Source organism: Ahaetulla prasina, chromosome 7 (genome assembly GCF_028640845.1).
Source record: "Ahaetulla prasina isolate Xishuangbanna chromosome 7, ASM2864084v1, whole genome shotgun sequence".
Taxonomy (NCBI): Eukaryota; Metazoa; Chordata; class Lepidosauria; order Squamata; family Colubridae; genus Ahaetulla; species Ahaetulla prasina.
Window position 1 is genome coordinate 83,330,092 of NC_080545.1, and position 16,667 is coordinate 83,346,758.

At 43.4% G+C, this 16,667-nt stretch overlaps 1 long non-coding RNA gene across 1 annotated transcript; it reads right to left on the reverse strand.

The window, feature by feature from the left end:
* Window positions 1–151: 151 nt before the first annotated feature.
* Window positions 152–8,975, reverse strand: LOC131201900 (uncharacterized). Its single transcript, XR_009156031.1, has 3 exons — window positions 8,893–8,975; window positions 7,980–8,131; window positions 152–255 (listed from the first exon to the last, which is right to left on the reverse strand). It is a non-coding gene; the product is annotated as an uncharacterized LOC131201900 (long non-coding RNA).
* Between the last annotated feature and the right edge of the window lie 7,692 nt (window positions 8,976–16,667).

A 16,667-nucleotide genomic window follows, 5' to 3' on the forward strand; every position in this document is an offset into this window, starting at 1 on the left:
TCGGCGTGCAGATGGCACCAGGCTGGCCCTCTTGGTGTGCTTGTTATTCCAGACAGCCACAAAAAAGACCAAGAGAAATCAATCAAGAACAGCAAGGAGTCACTTTCCAGCTCCAGATTCATAATATTTGGACCAGTTCTTACCACCCAGCAGCAAATGGTCCAGTGCCGGAGTTGATAGTTAGAACCAGCAGGGTCCACAGGTTGTCATCACAAAAGTAAAGATGGCAGCCACCATGGCGAGATTAAAGCTGCACTGTTAAAAAAAATAGATGGATCATTGAATCACCATTGCGGCCGCCATTTTGACTTCTTTTTACCACTCTCAATGGATAATCTTGGTTGGAAACTTTTAGAAGCTGCCCCCTTCCCTGATGTTTCTTAAAATTACCTTTTCTACCCAAGAGGGAGACCAAAGGATATGATCTCAATGCAAGGCTCCATACAGAGATGGTTCATTAGGGTTGGTTCTAGGGAATCCAGAATCCCAAGGAGGAAATTTGCATTCAGCCCTGCTGCCAAAAATTATCTCCCTGGCGACTTGCATGGAAAACTCTTATTGGTTGGGTTTATGTTTCCCTAAGCCACAGAGTATTCAATAATAGCTTATTGAATAAACCATTATTGGCTAGGTTTGTAGAACCCACTCTCAGTCACAAACCATGATGGAGCAATCAGAAGAATATTTCCCATCTGTGATTTGGCATGTTCTCTCAATCCACTTCAGTGAATTAGGGGCTTTTTTTCTTCTTGGAATATCAGTTGTTACTTTTCTGTGTTGATAATTGGTGTCCCTTCGACGTACAGAATTTCCAAGAGTAGCTTCCATTAAAACCAAAATATCCTAAGTGAACTCTCAGAATATCAGGTTCTAATGACCAACAAATAATAATTTAAAAAAAAACACAAGCTAGCAGATGATCCAGAAACATAGCTGCAGAAATTCATTTAAATGTTTGTGTTTCCCCGAAAATAAGACCCTGTCTTTTATATATATATATATATATACATATTTGTTTTCTGAGGTTTTCGCGGGTGTTTGTATGTAGGTCTTTGGTTATTCGGGTTTTCTCCCACGTAAAATTGGAAGTGTCTTGGTAACGTTTCGACGAAGTCTCATTTGTCATCTTCAGGCTTCAGCTTCGTGCTTCTGGGAGCAATGTGTGATTGCAGCTGTTTCTTCCTTTTTAACTGCTAGTGGGGGTTTGAACTGATTGGGTGGGAGCTTGGCTGTGCTCTGATTGGATGGGGGTTTTTTGTGCTCTGATTGGCTGGGGGGGGTGCTGTTTGGGTGGGGGCTTGGTTGTGCTCAGATTAGTCTGAGTTTCAGGGGGATTTGAGCTGGTGAGCTGCATTGCTGTTGTTTGGCTTCGTGTTTGTGGTCGTGCTACATCTTCATAGTGGGTGTCAGTCTGCTGCATGTGTGGATTGGAGGGGTTTGAAATGGCTAATGTTGCAGCTGCGGTCTGGCTTCTGGTCCTTGGTCGTGCTTCATGATCAGTGTGGGTTTGGGTCTGCTTTCTGGGTGGATGTGTGGTGGTGACATCCTGTGTGGACCTCGTGAGTGTGGGTCTGGTGTCATTCCTCGTGTTAGGGACTCGTTTGTCAATAAGGGCGGGTTTCCAAATGGCTGGTAGGTGGGAGGTATCATCTCGTTTGTTCATGCTGTGTGGGCGTTTTTCTATCTCGATGGCTTCTCTGATTATTCTGTTGTTAAAATGTTCAGTTTCTAGGAGAAATGTTTCTCCTAGAAGCACGAAGCTGTAAACACCTAGCCTGAAGATGACGAATGGGACTTCGTCGAAACGTCACCAAGACACTTCCAATTTTACGCGGGAAAAAACCAGAATAACCAAAGACCTACATACAAACACCCGTGAAAACCTCAGAAAACATGTGTGTGTGTGTGTGTGTGTGTGTGTGTGTGTATGTATGTATATGTGTATGTGCATGTATGTGTGTATATATATATATATATATATATATATATATATATATATATATATATATATATATATATATATATATATATATATATATATATATATATAATGGCACCAGGACTTATTTTTTGGGGGGGGGGTGTTGTCCACTGTCACATCACTTGCGTGTGTCACCCCCAGCCTCCTTTTTGCTGTCAGAGGCCTTCAGGAACTTCTTTGGCCGGCAAGGCCAGCAGGCTTTCCTGAAGGCCTCTGCAGCCGATAACAGAGCTTTGGATCAATCCAGAGCTCTTTTATCGGCTACAGAGGCCTTCAGAAAAGCCTTGCTGGCTGCAGAAGAAAAGGGCCAAAGTGTGCAAGGCCCGGCTGCAATTATCCAAACTATCTCCACCCTTCCCATCCACACCTTAGCTTAATTTTTACCCGTGCACCCTGGAGTGGGTGAGGTTTTAATTAGGGCTTATTTTGGGGGTAGGGTTTATATTGGGTGCATGTCAGGAGTGAAATCTACTTACCTTCCTTACCGGATTGGAAGTGCATGCGCCCCCTGCGCATCACATGCACGCGCAGACCTTCTGCGCATGCGCAAAACCTGCGCATGCACAGAAGGTAAAAAACACATTACTTCCTTATGGAGTCAATAGATACATAAACAAGAAATAATGACACCCAGGCAGGTGGACAGAACTTTGCTCCGCCATCGCTACCGGATCGCCGAACTATCAGCCACGATCGCTACTGGATCACGCGAGTCGGTCCGATCCGGGAACATTTCACCTCTGGTGCACGTGTAAAAATCAAGCTAGGACTTACTTTCTGAGTAGGTCATATTTTCAGGGAAACACAGTAGGTATTATATTTAAAGGCCCTAGTTGGGGCTTAGGTGAGCCACTTTGAAGACAGCATGTTTTTTTCAAGGGGAAGAAAACATAAGCATAAGGTCACTGTTTCAGAGAAACTAAGGTAAAAAATGCTAATATAGATTTTCTGAGAAGCTGTTTAATAATCAGTATAAATAAGGTCAGAATTGAAATAATAAGTATGGCTAAATGACAAAATTATATGGGAAACTAATATATTTGCATAGATATTTGCATAGTTATCCTAGGCTTCTGACCTCAAGCTGCAAATCCCATAAATTATCATTATGATCACATTATTTGCATCTTCAGGAGCCAAAAAAATATTTGCCTGGCTATAAAGTTGAAAACAAAATCTTGGAACAAAAATATTCTTGGTTTGAATTAGTTTGGTTGATTGAGATCATGTGGGTTTAATTTTAAGTTCATTACATTTCATAGTCTTTGGGTTTAAAGGCTCCCCCCCCAACTTTTAACTTTCACTTTTCCCAAAAGACATCCTTTTCAGCAGCTGTTTAAAAAGCAAAATTGACAGAGCATCTAATGGAGTTTGCTATAGCTCAAAAAATCAGATTTTGCCCAGTTCTGAGAAGGATTATTGTGAAAAAGAAAAAGAGATTAACCAAGAACGTGTACTTTAAATAAAATGCAGGATGTGTATCTATTCAGAGTTTATATCTGTATAGATATAAATCACAAGCACTCAAAATGTTTTCCGCCCTATAATATAATATAGGGTTGTCTCACACTGTCCTTCAAATGTTTGAATAGTGTAATCATTCCAATTAGTCCCCACCCTTCTCTTTTCATCCTTACTTCCCTGGGATAAATCTTCTTGTTGCTAATCATCATCAGTTTTCTTAAAGTACAAGCCTAAAATTGAATATAGTATGTCCCATACAGTATAAAATACAGTGAGAACTAGTTTGGTGCTATGGTTAAGGCATCAGGCTAGAAACCAGGAGACTGTGAATTCTAGTCCTGCCATTGGCACAAAGCCAGCTGGATGACTTTCCGCCAGTTACTTTCTCTCAGCCCTAAGAAGGCGGCAGTGGCAAACCACTTCTGAAAAACCTTGCCAGGAAAACTTCAGGGACTTATCCAGGCAGCCTCTGAGAATTGAACAGAAGAGAAAAAAAAATAGAATACAGCAGCAGCAAGCTGATTTTAGCTGGCTTGAAAAAGCTAAGCAATATTGGATCTAGTTAATAGTTGGATGGGACACCACCAGGAAATTTCTAGGCTTTAGATTAAAAAGTCCAGGGAACACTCTGGAAGCAGGCAGCAAACTGGGCTAAAACATATAAGGAATGATTACTCGAATTGGGTACGTCTAGTTTAATGAAAAGAAGGACTAGGGGTGACATGTTAGCAGTGTTCCAATATCTCAGGGATGGTCACAAAGTAGAGGCAGTCAAGCTATTCTCCAAAGCACCTGAGGACAGGACAAGAAGCAATGGGTGGAAACTAATCAAGGAGAGAAGCAATCTAGAAATAAGGAGAAATTTCCTGACAGTTAGAACAATTAATCGGTGGAACAACTTGCCTCCAGAAGTTATGAATGGTCCAATGCTGGAAGTTTTTAAGAAGAGGTTGGACAACCATTTTTCTGAAATGATATAAGGCAGGTGAACCTTTTCGACACTGAGTGCCCAAACTGGAATATGCGTGCATGCGCATACATGTACGTGCGCCGAAGTGCTGGAAACCCAAAGACCAGCTGGCCAGTGTGCATGCACGCGTTGGCCAGCTGGTCTTCAGGTTTCCGGTGTGTGCACCGGCCAGCTGATCTTTACATATTCCGGAGCACTGGAACCCCAAAGATCAGCTGGCCAGCACACGCATGCCTGATTTTTGGCCATCTTGGAGCTGTTTTTCTGGCCGTTTTCAGGCTGTTTTTCAGGCCACTTTCAGGCTATTTTCAGGCTCAAAAATGACCCCAAAACTAGCCTGAAAATGGCCCGAAAAACGGCCTGAAAAATGTGGGCCAGAAACTAGAAGAGCAGCTGGCAATGGCGCATGTGCCCACAGAGAAGGCTCTGCGTGCCACATCCAGCATGCATGCCATAGGTTCGCCATCACAGGTATAAGGTTTCCTGACTGAGCAGGGGGTTGGACTAGAAGACCTCCAGGGTCCCTTCCAACTCTTCTCTTCTAATTATTTTTAGTGTGTTGCCAAGAAAACAACATGAATATGTCCGTGAAGTTATCCACAGTCCTGCTCAAATCAAGTGAGCTTTTTGATTCCTGAAAATGTATGCAAGCATGTATTTAAATTGATTACAGCTGCCCAACTCCAGTGGACTCTGACTTGTCCAGAACATAATAGAGTTGTTGTTCCCCTGACTTTGAAACTGTGCTTCTGTCTATTAATTTGGCCTATAATCATGTTAGATTTCTTTGCAGCCACATTACACAACTGTTTTATGCTCGGCTTCTGTTTAGAGTCCTATTCTGGGTGATCACAGGCATCCCTGACTGGTTTTGACATCATGATAATAATTTTTCCAGCTGTTGCAGTCCTAGAAACCATTGCCATTCAATCTTGGATCACTTCATCATATTTGATGTTCAGGCAAATGCTTATCCAGAATCCAACAGTTGAGATATCTCAAATATCTGGTCTGCTTCTGGTTCTTTTTAAAGACGCTTTATGGTTGTTGTTTATTTTCTTTAAAAAGTTCGTGAAAATGACAGAACAAAGATTCCTTTAAGATGGAAGTAATCACTGGAAGGATAGGTCTGGATATTAGTAATGCTAGAGAAAAAAAATACTTTGCACTACAAAATAACTTAGAAAGATGGAAGATGAGGAGAAAACCTTCCATAATGAACTCAGGAGCACTGAGAAACAGGGGTTTGTATTGCTGAATCAGCAAATCATTGTTTGAAGTCTCCAAGAATTTTTAACCACCACAATAGTCCACGGGAGTAGGAAAACATCCAGAAAGGCTGAATTCTGGAGAAATGGTTGATAGGGAGCCAGATAAAGTAGGCAAACACTTACCAGATCTGTTCAAAATCACAACCACCTCAAAATCTGGAGTCAATAGATACATAAACAGATTTGTTGGATTGCAACTTTACAGGCATGGAGCAATGCCAACGTTTTTGCAACTTGTGCAGAAATGCAAGGCAGAAAATCTCCCAGATTTCAGAACTAAAAAGAGGACAAATCTGGGGGGGGGGGACTTTTCCTCTGGCTAGAGATGGCACCAGTGACTTATATCTCAGAGGTTATATCGCATATCAGCAGAGGTTTCATGGCCAAGATTCTTCCACATCCTCAGCGCTTAACAAAATAACAGAGTTGGAAGGAACTTTGGAGGTCTTCTAGTCCAACCCCATGCTCAGGCAGGAAATTCTACACCATTTCAGAGAAATGGCTGTCCAATCTCTTCTTAAAAGCCTTCAATGTTGGACGATTCAAAACTTCTGGAGGCAAATTGTTAAACTGATTAATTGCTCTGTCAGGAAATTCCTCCTTAGTTCTAAGTTGCTTCTCTCCTTGATTAGTTTCCAGCCATTGCTTCTTGTTCTGCCTTCAGGTGCTGTGGAGAATAGGTTGACCCAGGGGTGGGCTTCAAAATTTTTAGCAAGGGGTTCTCTGCCCTGTTGCAGGGTGGGCGGGGCCATGGTAGCCTCCTGCACCATGGTGGGGAGGGCATTTTTGCCCTCCCTGGGCTCTGGAGGCTTTCCTCAAGCCTCCGGGAGGGCGAAAATTGCCTCCCTGGGCTCCAGAGACACTACCGAACTTCCAGTAGGCCCGTTTTTCGCTCTCCCTGAGCCTCTGCGCATACCCTGCATTTACCTGCATCTAAAACGGGCTGTCTGAGGACTCCTGGGAGGGGCGGGGTGGTGTGGGAGGGGCCAGCCAGGAGTGGGATTTGGGGATTCTCCAAACTGCACAAAAGCATATGACAGCCGTTGCCAGGGGAGCTTTTTATCAGGTTCACCTGAAACGCCAGTTGCGTTCCTTCCTAGACCAGGATTCCCTATGCACGGTCACTCACGCCCTTGTCACTTCCCGCCTGGACTACTGTAACGCTCTCTACATGGGGCTCCCCTTGAAGAGCACCCGGAGGCTCCAACTGGTCCAGAATGCGGCTGCGCGGGTAATAGAGGGAGCAATTCGTGGCTCCCATGTAACACCTTTCCTGCGCAAGCTGCACTGGCTTCTGGTGGTCTTCCGGGTGCAATTCAAGGTGCTGGTTACCACCTTTAAAGCGCTCCATGGCATAGGACCAGGTTATTTACGGGACCGCCTGCTGCCACCAATTACCTCCCATCAACCTGTGCGCTCCCATAGGGAGGGTCTCCTCAGGGTGCCGTCAGTCAAACAATGTCGACTGGCGACCCCCAGGGGGAGGGCCTTCTCTGTGGGGGCGCCTGCCCTCTGGAATGAGCTGCCTCCAGGGATACGTCAACTCCCTGACCTCCGGACCTTCCGACACAAACTAAAGACTTTCCTGTTTTATCGCGCAGGGCTGGCTTAATGTAATTTTAACATGGGTTTTATTATGGTTTTATCATAGTTTTACATTTTTGTTTCAGCTTAATTGAATTAGATTTTTAAAATGCTTTTAATTTTTGTGTAATCTGTTTTTTATTTGGCTGTAAACCGTCCTGATTCCTTCGGGAGAAGGGCGGTATATAAATAAAATAAAATAAAATAAAATAAAATAAAATAAAATAAAATAAAATAAAATAAAATAAAATAAAATAAATAAATAAATAAATAAATAAATAAATAAATAAATAAATAAATAAATAAATAAATAAATAAATAAATAAATAAATAAATAAATAATCTTAGCTAGAGGTTTTCCCAAACCCCTGCGAACCCCCAGCAGCCCATCCCTGGGTTGACTCCCTCTTTCTTGTGGCAGCCCCTTAGATATGTTTCCATGTTTCTTCCATGGAAACGGGAGTGGTGGTGTAGATTTAATATCGGTGAGCAGGAGACAATAACACAGTAAAAGTAAATCAGATGTTTTCACTCAAGCAACAGAAATGGAGAGGAGATAAGGAGGTATTCTCACTGCATGTGGGAGCACTGCAGCAAGAATGGGTCAACAGGGAGGATTTTTTTTTCATGATTAATATTGCTGCTGCTGCTGCTTGTACAATTGGACTGAGCTTGAGGGGGAAAATAGCCCACTGGGCAAATTAATCACCATGCTTCTGTGGCAGAACTCCTGTGGCAGTTCGTGTTTGTTCATGACATCCGTGTAATAAAATAGTGTGTAAATAGGAAAACCAAGTGCTGGGAATGCTGCCAGGTCATCCTTGTATTTCTGGAATGCTGCTATTTCACACTTCAATAAACCTGGAAAGAAAGATTTATTTTTTTTAGTTAGGAGGCTGTTGAGAAGAACAACCAACAAGCCAAAGTCCAGGATTCAGATTCTGCAATAATCAGCCATACCAGGAAGGAAGGAAGGAAGGAAGGAAGGAAGGAAGGAAGGAAGGAAGGAAGGAAGGAAGGAAGGAAGGAAGGAAGGAAGGAAGTTTGGTTAGAGAGACGGGAAACAATAGTTCAAAAACTGGTTTTCACATATTTAGAAGATACTTTCTAGAGTTCCACTGACAAGAGATGCCCCAAATTTCTTGCAGATGGGCAATTTGTGGTGGTTTATCTTATTTCCTTTTTCTCAAGAAAGGATAGCAGAATTATCACATCCTCCTAGCATGAGGAGAGCCAGTGCAGCACCCTCAGAATTGTCTACCCGCTGCAGGAGTGTCAGGGTTCCAAGAAACAGACACAACGAAATCAAAATTCTGAGGCCTGGAGTTTCCTCAAAGTAAGAATTTATTAGGTATGCCATATTGGCACAGCTGGTGAAAACCCGATTCTGAAGGGCCCACCCAAATCAAAACCCAAAGTTCTTTCTCCCAGGTCACATGTTCATCACATGGTCCAATCATGTCACAGACTTCCTTCAGCTGCCTTTGGCCCACGCCCTCCAAACACCTGGTAGGGACGTCCTTGGCTCCCATGGGAAAGAATGTTATTTTGGCTACAATTCCCCCAGTTATCTCTATCTCCCCCCTTATGTTTCCACAACAGCCCTGCTGTGCCTTGCTGACCTGCCTTGCTGTAGCAGCCCTGAAGACTTCCAAAATGGTTCCAGGGCTGACAGGCTGCCCCCCCTCAGCTGAGATGGAGCTCCTGAAAGAGAAAATCAGAGGGAGGTTAACCAGTCTCTCCTTCAACAAGGGGTGAAATGCTACTGGTTTGCCCGAATTAGTAGTAAAAAAATGCTTTAAAAAGTAAAAAAAAAAAAGTTCCAACGACCATGCAGCACAGCTGATTGTTAGAACCTTTTTTTTTTACTTTTTTAAAGCATTTTTTTTTACTACCAGTTCGGGCAATAGGTAGTAAAAAATGCTTTAAAAAGTTAAAAAAAGGTTCTGACAATCAGCTGTGCTGTGCGATATTCCAAACTTTTTTTTACTTTTTAAAGCATTTTTTTACTACCTATTGCCCGAACCTGTATTTTTGTGTAAAGTGTGATAGTTTGTTTTTGAGCTCTCTGTGACTCTGTGAGGCTCATGCTTGTTGCAGGGGCCATTTTGTGTGAAATCCAGCTGCTTTTGCATTGTGTGTGAGTCAGTTGTGCAGCTTTTGTGTTATTTTTGTTTAAAATGTGGTTGTTGGTTTTCCCGGTCACATGACCACCAATCCACACCCACCTAGACACATGACCACCAAGCCATGACCACCCAGTCACATGACCACCAAGCCACGCCCACAGAACCGGTAAGGAAATTTTTTGAATTTCACCACTGCCTTCAACCTCTCCTCCCCCCTCCCCACCTTCAAGGTGGTCCTTTGGGCTTGGTGGGATTTCTGTCATGAAACTGTTGAATCAACCTGTCAGCTTTCACATTCCAGCTTTTAAACCAGGTGGCTTCAGATAAGGAGTACCCCTTCCAGTGGACTAGGTATTGCAAGCGACCCCAATGTAATCGAGAGTCTAAAATCCTCCTCACTGAATCCACAATGAGGCTTGGAGAGCTGATGTCAGGCTCCGAAAACCAAGAAAGACTGTCAGGCCTGGAAACCATACTAGACTTTAGGGTTCCAGACGCTGCCACATTTTTCCCCTGAGGGGAAGAAGGGGGGTTGAGGGGTATGGTAACATTCTTCAAGCGGTCAAGGTCGGATGGTGTTCACATCTGCAGGAAGAGTGGCGAGAAGATATTCGAATGAACTGGGAGAACGTGGGACCATGTGACCAGCAAAGGGGTCAGTGGGGTGGGACTCTTGGGGTTTGTATAACTGGGAAAAGAATCCGGAAGTTCAGTTTTGGAATTTCACTCATCGTGTGCCAGTTTCCTCATGCTAGTAAAGAACTCTGAAAGACAATGGCTTCTGAGTTTTTTTTATGCAGAAGAGGTTTTTCTGGAACCTTGACAAAGACATGTTGAGACTCCTAAGCAATTTCCTTTATGGTTCCTCGCCTATATACAGAATTCTTGCCAAACTAAAGCAGATTACTTGCACCAGGAAGCATATGCTATTGCAGGGGGTCCTTGATTTATAACAGTTCATTTAGTGATCTTTCGAAGTTACTGCAGTGCTAAAAAAAGGTGACATGATCATTTTTCATACTTACAATGATTGCAGCATCCCCCGTGGTCACGTGATCAAGATTTGGATTTTTGGGCAACTGGTTCATATTTATGACTGTTACAGTGTCCCAGGGTCATACGATCATTTTTTGCAATCTTCTGACAACCAAAGTTAATGGGGAAGTCAGATTCACCTAACAACTGTGTTACTAATTTGACAACGGCAGTGATTCACTTAACAAGTGTGGCAAGAAAGATCATAAAATGGGGCAAAGTTCACTTAACAACTGTTTCACTTAGCCACAGGAATTTTTGGGCTCAATTGTAAGCTGAGGAGTACCTGCACTAGGGACTACTAAGGAGGGGAGACATCTTAGCTCTCTTTCTCCCAGATAAACTATCTAAACTGTGGTGTCTTTTGTTCTTCTGGACTAGGCTCCCTCCTTCTGAACAACATTCCATCACACCTGGAATGTATGGGTCTCCTTTTACAGCAATGCTATACCAGCCATACTTTTCACAGAATCCCTGAAGAGATGGAATAAAGCAGTGATGGGATTCAGCTGGTTTGGGCCAGTTCGGACGAACCGGTAGTTAAATTGCTGGCTGGCCTCTCCCCTTCCAGGAGTCCCCCACGTGTCCCATTTTGGCTCCCAGGTAAGTGCAGGGAGGCCTACTAGGCCCAAAATGGGCCATAGGAGGGAGCAGCGCCCCGCTTCCCCACGGCCCGTTTTCGCTCCCAGGAGGCTGCAGAAAGGCCTACTAGGGCCAAAATGGGGCACGGTGGAGTGCGGTGCGGCCACCCGTGGCCCGTTTTTTGCTCCTAGGAGGGTGCAGGAGGCCGAGTGCTGCCTGTCATATCCCCTGGCCATACCCACCATGGCCAACCCCACCCAGCCAGTCATTAGGGCAGAGAACCGGTTGTTAAATTATTTGAATCCCACCACTGGAATAAAGGTATCCCGTTATACTAGATAAAATCAAACCGGTACTAGAAGTCTGCACACCCCAGGATGAAGAAGGAAACTGAACATAAAACTATTACTGTAAATCAAGGAGCCTCCACTGGAGAGTGAGTGGGAGACACAAGGCTGTGAATATTCCTTCTCTGGTTCATCACTAGAAAGTTAGGAACCCATCTCAAATGTTTTATTGGCAGGAGAAGTTGGCTGAAGTAACTATGGGTTTGGTAGCTTTAATGCTAGTTTGGAAGTGCTTTTCTGAACAAAGTATCTGAAGCTGGAACTTGATTATTGGTTCTTCCCAAATGCCTATACTCTTGACTCAACTGCTGGATTTTCTTCAAATTCTTTCAAAGGTGTCTCCTGCTGTTGCTGAATTATTTCAGCTATCAAGGAGTCATGTCCCAATAATTCTTTAAATATTTCTTTGTCATTCCCCCCTCTTTTGTCTTTGGGCAAAGAAACTGCAGTGGAGAAATGGGAGCCCAAGATGGTATTCCCTGAATCATTGTGTAGAGCAGCAGTCACCAACCGGTGGTCTGTGGGCCACTGGTAGTCCGCGAGAAAATTTTGGTGGTCCACAGAAAAATTATTTGCATTTTTTATATTGCACAAAATCAGGGGTCTTCAAACTACAGCCCCTGGGCAGGATACATGCAATGAACTTGTGTAGTTGCAGAGAGTCTCCCCTTTTGGGGTCTTTTTGTGTGGGTCAGAGGGGGGCAGAAATTCCGACTCGGGTTTGCTTCACCGTCCTGGTGCGAGGCTTTGGGTGAAGGCTGGAGGGAAGCGCTGCTGGTGGTGAAGAGCCAGAGGGTCTTGTTCCAATGGGACTGCATCATAACCTGAAACTGGCTGACCATCTCAGCCTGCTGAGCCTCCAGGCACGGAGACATCATGGAGACGGCTTTGAAACGGAGATGAACACTGCCCCCTAGAGTCTGGAATGACTGGCACATATGTACGAGGGGAACCTTTATTTTTACCTTTAAGTTGAGAGCTACATGTACACACTGCCATCCCTCTCTTTCACTTTCCAGTAGCAGAGTTTTAGGTGGCTGAGATGTCATGGAAAGGTTTTCTATCCAGATGTCTATGCAAAACAATGGTATAAAAACTCACCTAAGAACATGCCAACAATTGGAGAGATCCAGCAGGTTTTTTGTAAGTTAGCAATTTACAGTGAGTCATGGGTCTCCTGCTGTTGAAAGCAAAGAGCACCAGAGACTGTCAACATGGTTCTTATATAAGGTTACAGAGATTAAAAACGAGCATATATGTACATTTGATTGTTGACAGAGATTTGTTTTAAACTGGTAAAGGTTATAGCCTGAGGTACGTAGGAACCTGAGCTTCTGCCAGTCATGATGACTGTTATGCTTGACCCTGTTTGACCCTACATCTTTCACCCCTTTAAGGTAGGCCACATCAGAAAACTAATATCCCAAGAATTGCAAAAATGCTACTGAATTGTTGTAAGGTTAATAACAGAATCTTGAAAGCCTGAAGATTTTTCCTCTGTCCCCTCTCATGCAAGACAGAATCAAGACAGTTGTCAGGCCCAAATCCAGAGACAACACTGTAAAGTCTAATGAACCCTTTATTTGATTACCCCGGTGGATAGAATCTTGCCAAACTAAAGTTATAACCTTCTAGATTCTAAGAGATTCTGGGCTGCGACTACTATGAACCTTTCCCCACTTTTCCATTCAATTTGATACTGTGCAGTCTCTTAATTCTGACCTCTCTTTGGCAAAGATCTATATTGCCAAAACTCTTCCCCACTGTTCCTGCAGGTACACCTTCCATCACATCAGGGTTGTTTCGAGTTTCTTTCTCACATCTTTCCTTTCCCAAAGTTAAGTTGTAATTTAATTAATTTAATTCATTTAATATGAGCTGCAGTGGTTAGAGTCCAGTACTGCAGGCTACTTCTGCTGGCTGCTGGCTGCCTGCAATTTGGTTGACTCAGCCTTCCATCCTTCTGAGGTGGGTAAAATGAGGACCCAAATTTGTGGGGGCAATAAGCTGACTCTGTAAATCGGTTAGAGAGAGCTGTAAAGCACAGTGAAGCGGTATATAAGTGTAAGTGTTATTGTTATTGCTAACTTCCTGTCCTTTTCGGTCTTTCATACCTGTCAGTTCTCCACAATAGATTAGGAAACTAAAGTCACACAAGTTAATAGTACTTCTATTACTGTGTTTTCCCAAAAATAAGCCCTCCCTGGATAATAAGGCCTCCCCACAAAATAAGCCCTCCCGAAAATATTTAACTGCATGTGCAGCCGTGCCCTGCCATTTCCTCTGGTTATGGTTAGGGCGGCAAGGCAGGTAAGATGGCAAGAGAATCCCTGTCTTGCTCCACGTGCCCCAAAATAATAAGTCCTCCCCGAAAATAAGGCCAAGCGCTTATTTCGGGGTTCCAAAAAATATAAGAAAAAAGCCAACACAGTTCTGGGCTGCATAAACAGATGGATAGAATCAAGATCACATGAAGTGTTAATACCACTTTATAATGCCTTGGTAAGGCCACACTTGGAATACTGCATTCAGTTTTGGTCACCGCGATGTAAAAAAGATGCTGAGACTCTAGAAAGAGTGCAGAGAAGAGCAACAAAGATGATTAGGGGACTGGAGGCTAAAACATATGAAGAACGGTTGCAGGAACTCGGTATGTCTAGTTTAATAAAAAGAAGGACTAGGGGAGACATGATAGCAGTGTTCCAGTATCTCAGGGGCTGCCACAAAGAAGAGGGAGTCGGGCTGTTCTCCAAAGCACCTGAGGGTTGAAAAAGAAGCAATGTGTGGAAACTGATCAAGGAAAGAAGCAACTTAGAACTAAGGAGAAATTTCCTCACAGTTAGAACAATTAATAAGTGGAACGACTTGCCTGCAGAAGTTGTGAATGCTTCAACACTGGAAATTTTTAAGAAAATGTTGGCTAACCATCTGACTGAGATGGTGTAGGGTTTCCTGCCTGGGCAGGGGGTTGGACTAGAAGGCCTCCAAGGTCCCTTCCAACTCTGTTGTTATATTATATTATATTAAGACAGAGTCTTATTTTCAGGAAAACACGATATAAGGGTATAGTACCAAAATTTTGCAAGTCTGAATGCGCTTTACCCCTTTATCTTCAGGAAAACTAGTGAGGGTCTTGTCTCATTCGCTTACTCAGATCACAGAACTGGCCCAGACTCAAATTTCTTTTGTCTTGATTGCGGCTCTTCCTCCTATTTCTCAAGGTTATTTCTTCTGCCCATTACAATACCTTCATCAATGTTCCTCTACATGACCTCCCCTCCTTGAGTACAGAGAATTGTAAACCCACCTATTATCAGTATCTCTGAGAATGCTGCAGTTTATGGAGACATACAGTTTTTGATCAAAGGCCACCCATTGATGTAATAACGTTTACACCACTGGGAAAATATATGTCATGAGGAAGTAGTTGTGATATGTATACAAGAAAGATTGTTAGCAATGAAGGCTTTATAGCCCAATACATTGATTTTTACAGGCAAACAAAACAGAAATATGTGGGAACTATAATTGACCTAGATACTGTATGGGATTGCAGAAAGCATATAGAAGAAGTAAAAGAATTCCCTTCAGATGAGGTGAATGCAGTTTATTTTTAGTACCCCCCCCCCATCAGTTTTTAGCTTGCAAAAAAAAAAGTATTTTGCAACGGAGGTACATAGTATAAAGCGAAAAGTTATCACTCCCAGATGAGCAGCTAAGTTAATCTTTTGCCACAAAAACAGCAGGCGCCTGAAAGACTATAAGATCAAATTGGAAAGCTACTGTCATTTGTCTTAACTGCCTGTGTTACATAATTTGCATGTTATTTTTGTATACGCACTAGGTGCCAGGGTGCTGCTGGAAATGACTAAAGAGGTGCTTCTGCAGCTGTAATCAGTGAAGATCAACCACATGAGAGTTGTTGAGGATGTGATGGGTTGTGTCTAAGAAGGGAAAGGTGGTGAGATAGACTACAATGATGGGAGGAAGGAGAGAGCACATTCTGAGGTAGGCAAGAGACAAGAGAAGCTGGATCTGAGAAAAAGGAAGAGTTTTGGGATAGCCACTCCCTGGAATCTCCCAGGGTATATCCTTTAGGGTTAGAGTACAGGTAGTTCTTGACTTGCAACAGTTCACTTAGTGACCATTCAAAGTTATAACGGCACTGAAAAATGTGACTTAGAATCATTTTTTCACAATTACAACCTTTGTAACATCTCCAGGGTTGAGCTGCCGGGGGTTCGCAGGAGTTCGGGAGAACCTCTAGCTAAAATTCTGTGCAGTTAGAAGAACCCTCAAATCCCACCCCTGGCTGGGCCCACCATCCCTGCCCCTCCCCTCCCAGGAGTCCCCACGCGGCCCATTTTGGACGCAGGTAAGTGCAGGATGCGCGCTGAAGCTCAGGGAAGGCGAAAAACGGACCTAATGGAAGTTTGGGAAAGCCAGCCTCCAGAGGGCCTCTGGAGACTGGGGAGGGAAATGCCCCCCCAGCTGTGGTGCAGGAGGCCAACTAGGCCATGCCCCCCATGGCCACACCCACCCAGCAACTGGGCAGAGAACCCCTTGCTAAAATCTTTGAAGCCCACCCCTGTCCGCATGATCATGTGATCAACATTTAGATGCTTGGTAACTGGTTCGTGTTTATGCTCGTTGCTGTGTCCCCGGATCCTCTTTTGTGACCATCTGACAAGCAAAGTCAATGGGGAAGCCAGATTCATCTAACAACCAGGTTAGTAACTTATCAGGTGCAGTGATTCACTTAACAACTGTGGCAAGAAAGGTCGTAAAAAGGGGCAAAACTCACCTAACAAATGTCTCATTTAACAACAGAAATTTTGGGCTCCATTGTCATTGTAAGGCAAGAACTACCTGTAATACAGATTTAGTTGGCAAGAATCTGTTTATATGATGTGAGCAAATAAAGAACTGGACTTTGGCTGGGTTCTTTTATGTCATTCTTGGGTTGGGCCTGACCGAGAGCGTAAAAAATCAATAGGAATTTTAAGATACCATAAATTCAAAGTTTGTTACGTGTTTGTTGCCCTTTTTAAACTTTCTGCATTTTTTGTTGTCCTTTTTTAAATGCACTTTCGCTCTTCACCCTCCACAATCTAGCTATTTTAGGGAATAGAATAGAACAGAACAGAACAGAACAGAACAGAATAGAACAGAACAGAACAGAACAGAACAACTTTATTTGGCCAAGTGTGATTAGACATACACAAGGAATTTGTCTCCAGTGCAGAAGCTCTCAGTGTACATACAAACAACAAAGTAATATAATCATAAGGTACCAATAAGAAA